Source organism: Oryctolagus cuniculus, chromosome 9 (assembly GCF_964237555.1).
Source record: "Oryctolagus cuniculus chromosome 9, mOryCun1.1, whole genome shotgun sequence".
Classification (NCBI taxonomy): domain Eukaryota; kingdom Metazoa; phylum Chordata; class Mammalia; order Lagomorpha; family Leporidae; genus Oryctolagus; species Oryctolagus cuniculus.
This window is the reverse complement of record NC_091440.1, coordinates 72,942,863-72,949,774: the sequence shown is the minus strand read 5'-3', so window position 1 is coordinate 72,949,774 and position 6,912 is coordinate 72,942,863. Positions and strand designations below refer to the sequence as shown.

The 6,912-nt window shown below is 41.6% G+C and overlaps 1 protein-coding gene across 1 annotated transcript in view; it reads right to left on the bottom strand.

The window, feature by feature from the left end:
* Window positions 1-3,625: 3,625 nt before the first annotated feature.
* FOXO1 (forkhead box O1) overlaps window positions 3,626-6,912 on the bottom strand; it is a 107,063-nt gene continuing 103,776 nt past the window's right edge. Inside the window, exon 3 of the mRNA XM_051831745.2 lies at window positions 3,626-6,834. The gene's annotated coding sequence lies outside the window, so the exon portion shown is untranslated. The remainder of the gene's footprint in view (window positions 6,835-6,912) is intronic.

Genomic DNA, 6,912 nt, shown 5'->3' with positions numbered 1-6,912 from the left:
GACTTTGGATCGGCCCAGCTCCCGGCTATTGCAGCATTTGAGAAGTGAACCAACAGATGGAAGACCTCTGTGTCTGTAATTCTGCCTCTCACGTAAACAAATCTTTAAAAGAAAAAAAAAATAGAAGAGATGGAAGGAAAACAGAGGAACTGGAAATGAATCAAACAGCTCTCCCTCTTACCCTGCAGGGAGACGCTGACTGTCCACAAACCCCACTGAAGAAAACAAATACTCCAAGAACCACTCCTACCCAAGCTGACACCTGCTCATCCTGAGTCTTTCTCCCTGACACAGGAAGCCATTCACAGACATTACCTCACCCTTAATCCTCACATCAACTCCCCTAAGGCAAGCAGAAGGTATCCTCGACTTACCTATCTGTGGGGAAATCGCTGCCCAAGCATCACAGCTTAGTGCTCTGCAAACAACTCCCAGCCCAGTGTCCTCAACACCAGCACAGACCCAGAACTGAGTCTCTCTGCCTTCTTCTGGCACCAAGCCCAAAAGTGCAAATGGATCTCCCTTCTATCCCAATTCACCAGGGAGAAAAACCTGGCTTAAAGTGGCCCACTGCAGAGGTGTGCCATGCAGTGCAGTGGTTAAGAAACTACTTGGGTCTTCCCCATATTGGGAAGCCCGGGTTCCACTTCTGATTTGTTTCCTGTTCATGTGCCCCCTTGAGGTAAAGACATAGGTAATGACTCAAGTAGCTGGGTCCCTGACACCAATGTGGGAGACCCAGTCTGATTTTGGCCTAGTCCAGCTCCAACTGTTAATGGTGAATCAGCACATGAATTTCTCTTTATCCCTGCCTTTCAATAAACAAACATAAAATTAAAAAAAGGAACCCACTGCAAGCCCTATTTTAAGTAACTGTCTTATCCAAGGTTATCTCACTTGGGCAGCAATTCGAGTAATGTTACAATTCCAAAATTGTGTGGGGATACGCTAGCCAACTACAGGAACCCAAGGTATCCCTATGCCACTGTCTACAACTCATGTTTTGCAGGAATTCTCAAGCTGCTTTCTGGCCACTGGAGCTCATAAGGTAAAATGCAAGGAATTAAGAACCAGCCATCACAAAGGCACCCTCTTTCTAAGAATGTAGCTGTGTAGTGGCTTCTGGTTCAAAGACTTTTCCTTTTGGGAGCTGTGAATACGCTAAGTACTCATGACAATGAATTTCCTTCAGCCTTTGAGTCCATGGGGAATACAGAGGGGGTGGGGCAGGGATGTCAGTGTCCTGCCACAGGTCAAGCAGAGGGAAGCTGGCTTTAATGCAAGGTTGGCTCCCATCTCCTTTCTGCCTTTCTTCTGGTAACAGGGGAACACCTTCTCTATGTGGAGCTTCAACTTCCCACAGCTCAACTGCCCAGGGCTGGCCTCCTCTCCTGACTGGCTTCAAAAACCCAAAGTTCTCTTTTAACTTCTCAATAACCCAGGACTCTGTAGCTTCCTTTATTCAAAGGATCCCAAGGCCTTCAGGGCTCACCTCAGCTCCTTCTCACATCCGGTTTCCTGATACAAGGAGGGGTACTTCAAAAAGTTCATAGAAAAAAATTCAAAGTTTATTTTGATGCAAAAGCCTTGAAATTGCATACAAGGCAGCTCCAAAAAGTTCATAGAAAACAGGTATTATGAAAAAGCTATGACTTTATTCCAAAACTTTTTTGCACCAAAACTCTCTTGATGAAGTTTTTGATTTATCCTATTTACTACCACCCAGGATGCTCTCCCTTCTTATCCCACCAGAAACTTTACAGCTACTTAACCTTGAAAACATTTGAATCCATCTGTTTATCACTAGAGCAATTTTTACACCAAAGTAATCAAACAGTAAAGTAAGGAAATCTACTATGAGCACATTCATATTTTAGAGGCCACAATCTGCAGGCTCACAGGCCCACAACAAGCTTGATCAAAAGATACCAGGTTTGGCACCTATGTGACATCTACTTCACAGATGCCTGGTAAGTCCATCACTTGGGGCTGCCTTCCACTTACCCTGGCTAACCAAAGTAACCACTCTAAGTTTAACTAACACTACCATTGCTATAGGTCATCTCAAACATGGAGAAACAATAGCCAAGGCAAAGTCCTTTGGTGTAGATGGCTCACAGTTGGAGAAATCAGTCCTAGGTACAAAGCCTGATGCCACCATCACCTCTGGTCACAGCAGGGGCCTACAAACTGTCCAAGGAAGGCAGTCTTTCCCCCTAAGGAACTGAGTCCCAAGCACCTTGAGATCAGGGAAACCCCCCTGCTGTGTTGCTTCCTCTTACAGAATAATACAGAACTTGGAAGTGATTTCAAGAAATGATGGCATTACGGACATGGTTTTGTGTTAAGTGCTTTGTGCACTTATGAAAGGAAAGGGTTATGAAAGGAGCCTGCCAGGGGTGGGGTGTGGTGTAGTGAGTTAAATCACTGCTTGGGACATGTGCATCCCATTCCAGAGTGGCTGTGTGAAGATCCCACCTTAACTTCTGATTTGAGCTTCCTGCTAATGTTCACCCTAGGAGGCAGCAGATGACTCTAGTACTTGGGTCCCTGTTGCTCACATGAGAAACCTAAATTGAGCTATGGGCTTCTAGCTTCAGCCTGGCCCAGCCTTGGCTGTCATGGGCATTTGAGGAATGAACCAACAGACAGAAAACTCTAACTGCCTCTGCCTTTCAAATAAAAAGAAAATAAATAAATATAAATTAAAGGGGCTGGGAGGAAGGACAGCCAGTTTGAGTCCAGGCAGAATGATCAAGGTGCTTTTCAGCATTTGGATTAGGTCAGCAGTTTTCAAACAGATCTGTGCACAGGCTTTCAAGGTACAGGAGTGGATGCTTTTATCTGTTCTACAAACCAGATTTCTAACTAGTGTGTCCTTTAATGAAATGGTCCCACTGTGGGAAAAGGGGGTGTGGTGGGGGGAGAAGAATCCTGTTAATTGGACTGGCTTTCTGGTATCCAATTAAAGGGAACATTAGAATAATTTTATTCCTTGCTTCTCTAACTCACTTACCTACCAGGCAGAGTCAGAGAGTTAAGAATCTGGGTTTAAGCCAATTTTAAAACTGTGTTTTAGCTGTGTTAATCTAATGCTAGCTCATAGGCATTTCCCTAAGGTACAAATGTAAACCTCCGATCTGCACCCACCTACAGGGCTGATCTTCCTGCTTCAGCAAGGTGTACCACAGTGACTGCAGCCCCAGTGGCCTGGGAAAGCCACTGACGCCTCCACATCATCCATGGTGCCCTGCTCTGGGACCCCCTCACCAGGACACTGCTACCTTGCCCTCAAGGCGTTTTTACCTTTAGCACAGTCTGTTCTGACATGAGATTTAATAAGCCTAGTAATAACTAGCTGGATGTAGTTTCAGACATTCCAAAGATGAATTACCCCAGGACTGCCTGTTGCCAGTGTACTTGTTCTTCATTTCAGGGGTAGCTATGGTTTGGTCCCACCGGGGCTGTTCCCCTTCTCCACCAAAGGAAGTATCAGACCTGAAAAACCATGACCCTGTGGCTAATAAGGTTTCAAGTCAAGTACTTGACTCAACAACAACAACAAACCATAACAAAGAGCTTATTCTGTGCAATTAGAAAAGAAAGACACCAAACCACTGAAACATAATTTATGTACATTTATGGCTTTATACAATTATAGCAAAGATTGTTCTTGTGTCTGTAAGTACATCAGCATCATCAGGCACTTCTCAGAGGATCAGAACAGGAACATGGACTCTGCACTGCTACTGAACTCAGGTAGTGAAATGAGGGAGGGCGTGACTGTATCCTCACGGGACTTACGTGGCCATGCAGGGCCCTGCCTATAGGAGGTGCCATCTGTCAGGCTGGGCTGCCAACTCTGCATGAACCACTGAATGACTATTCACAAATTAAAACCACAAGAAGAACTTCTCACTTAAAAATCAGTTATAAATTAAGAACTTTTAAGAGCTGAATTTCAAGCATGTTAGGCGTTGAAGGGAGGGGAGAGTATTGGTAACGTATATCCAGTTCAAACTGCATACCTTTGGAGAACTGTTGCCAATTTAAGTGTCCTTAACCTCTTCTTGGGATGTTCCATTGATTTACTGCTCACTGGGATAAGCTTGCTAATTAATTTAGACTTTGTCAGTTTGTCAAAGCAGAACTTTCCAAGTAATGCATCTAATACCTAAATATATTCCATACATCTATATTAAGGAAACGATACATCTTTATATTTAAAATATCTGAATAGCTCTATAATACAATATGCGTTTAATAACAGTACAAACCAGAGAAAATAAATCAAACAAGGCTGCATAGGTGATACCATTTGCACATTTCACAAAGCAATCATGTACAATACCTAATATACTGGTTACTCTGGAAAGTCAGTATTCTTACAGAGAAAAGAGCTACCAGAGACCGCAAAATGTTTGCTTTCAAAACAGACAAGATGCCTTTCCCTGGCCTTTGCTGTACCCCAGGGAGCTATCAGGATTCCTGTTAGGATTTCAACACAAAGAAAAATTTGAGGAGGGGAGGCTGGTATGAGGAGGAAGAAACATCTTTCTAAAAAGTCCCTCTAGGAAACAGTCTGATTTTTACAGTTACTTTAGCTGTTGCCTCTTTAATGAGCAAACACAGCTAGGAGGCTGCTTGTGGAACAGTGATGAAACAAGATGAGAACACCAGTACTTGGGCACCAACAAGTTCTACTACAGACACACCAGGCACTACTTAAAGGAACTAAGGTTTCCTAACACTAGTCATTTCGGAGCGGTGGCTGTTTAGCCAGTTTTCAAACTAGTAAGAGCCATGGAGGGAAGTTTACAAGAGAGCTGACCTGCTACTGGGAATCTATCAGGACCACTTGTTTTCTTGTTAGACACATAGGAAAAACCAAGCCAGAGTGTATGGTTTGGGCTGTGTACCCAAAAATCAGAGGCTTCACAAGAAGGCAGGAGAAGCACTACTGTGCACCTGTTTCTTTTATTGTGACCACGTTGGGCATTCCCCATGACTTGAAACTACTGATGGACTGAATGGGATGCAAAGCCAATTAACTTGGTCAGTTAACTGGAAATTATTGAAACATAATGATAGGAATTATCATTTACGTTGCTGAAGTCTGAAGAAATTCTCCAATTCTTAACTGAAGCTAATGCTTTTAAAATAAATTCAAATGCACAAACTTACAGATGGCTTGTTGGTTTTTAAATTAATTGTCTCAATGTTTAAACAAGTTGTATTCCACTTTGTAGCCATCTGTACTTAGGTATACCAAAGCATTCTACAAAATCAATGAAGTTCTATTTATGGTTTCCCCCTTCATCTTAAATTTCCACAGTGTGCTAAGTCCTCTGCTGGACAAAAGGGAGAGCAGGATGGAGAGTGAGCGTGGTGTGGACATGATTCCTCAAGACAGGGCTTAGAAAAAAAAAAAAAATCAACCTCCAGCTGCTCAAAAAAAAAGAGCAAAGAATTATGAGGCAGAATCTGTGCTGCAGCTTAACTCAAAAAGGTTAAGCTTATCACAATCTCTAATCTGACAAAGAAGTGTTGCTTTAGGTCTCCCTCTCTGATCTATAAACATTACAAGGCTTCCCAGGAACGACGTAACAATGCAACACACAGGCCTCTATCCAAAGACTCAACACTAGGCAGTGCACATGGTTCACAGAATAATAATAGAAGCAGGTGAAATTTCTTTAAAATACATACATAAAAACATATTAAGTTCTCATATATATGAAACGCCAAGTGTCCTTAAACTGTACATCACTTTCTTGCCCAAACAGGGCGAGAAACGTTGAATATGCAAGTTCTAATTACAATGATTTAAGATCAGTCAGAAACATCACCAAATAGCATCCCAAAGTGTACAAACCAGTTAAAGCACGTATAAAATTAGTACTAATCCAGTTAGAAATACAAAATGAAAATTATGAATGTTACCCCCAAATACCTGTGATTCCACAAATTTACAAGCAGACAATGTAACAAAGTAGACTCTAGTTTTAAGAAAACATTACAGTTCAATATCTATTCCAAAAATGATCTCAAGTCCCAACAATAACATCAAAAATCATTTTTCCGGAAATTAGAACCATTTAAATGTTTGTACAAATTTGCAAATAACAAAATAAATGAACAAAATAGAAAAGACCTGTACAAGGCTGGCATTTAATCTATTCTCCCCCCAAAAGTCTGACAAGTCCATTATTCAGCAGATTGAAAACAGGCTACTTGGTTCTCATGTGAATCCTGTGGCATCACGAACAGGTCCAAAGCTGCTCAGCAGAGGTGCAGAGAAGATCTTGGTTCTTTGTGATTCGTCAGTTCAGCAGAACACAGGTAGTACAAACAAAAGTTTAACTTCTCAAGACATGAGACCATCACAGTATTACAAAAAGTATAAACTTTCCTTGGACCAAAAGGATATTAAAAAAAAAAAAACAAAACACACACACACACACACACACAAATACAATTCTGTATCTACTGCTTATATACAAAACTTGAAAGCACACCGGGATCTGAAAGTCTTTTCTGCAATTATATGGTGTAGTGAGTTTGGCACTTCATTGTAATGAAATTTCCAATGGCACAGTCCTTATCTACAGCAGCACATAACCTGCAAACATCGGGCAAACATCCTGTACAGGAAAAGTGTCTTCGCTGCCAAGTCTGACGAAAGGAAAAAAAAAAAAAAAAAAAAAAAAGGGAAGGGTTCCCCCTCTCCTCTCTTTTTTAATCAAGAAAACTAAAAGGAAGGGTGAAAGACTTCTTTGGACTGCTTCTCTCAGTTCCTGTTGTCAGATAATTCGAAGTACTTTTAAGTGTAGCCTAGAGGAAAAAAACACACACACACAATGAAAATATAGCCAAATTAAAATCAATTCAATTTAATATATTAGAGTGACA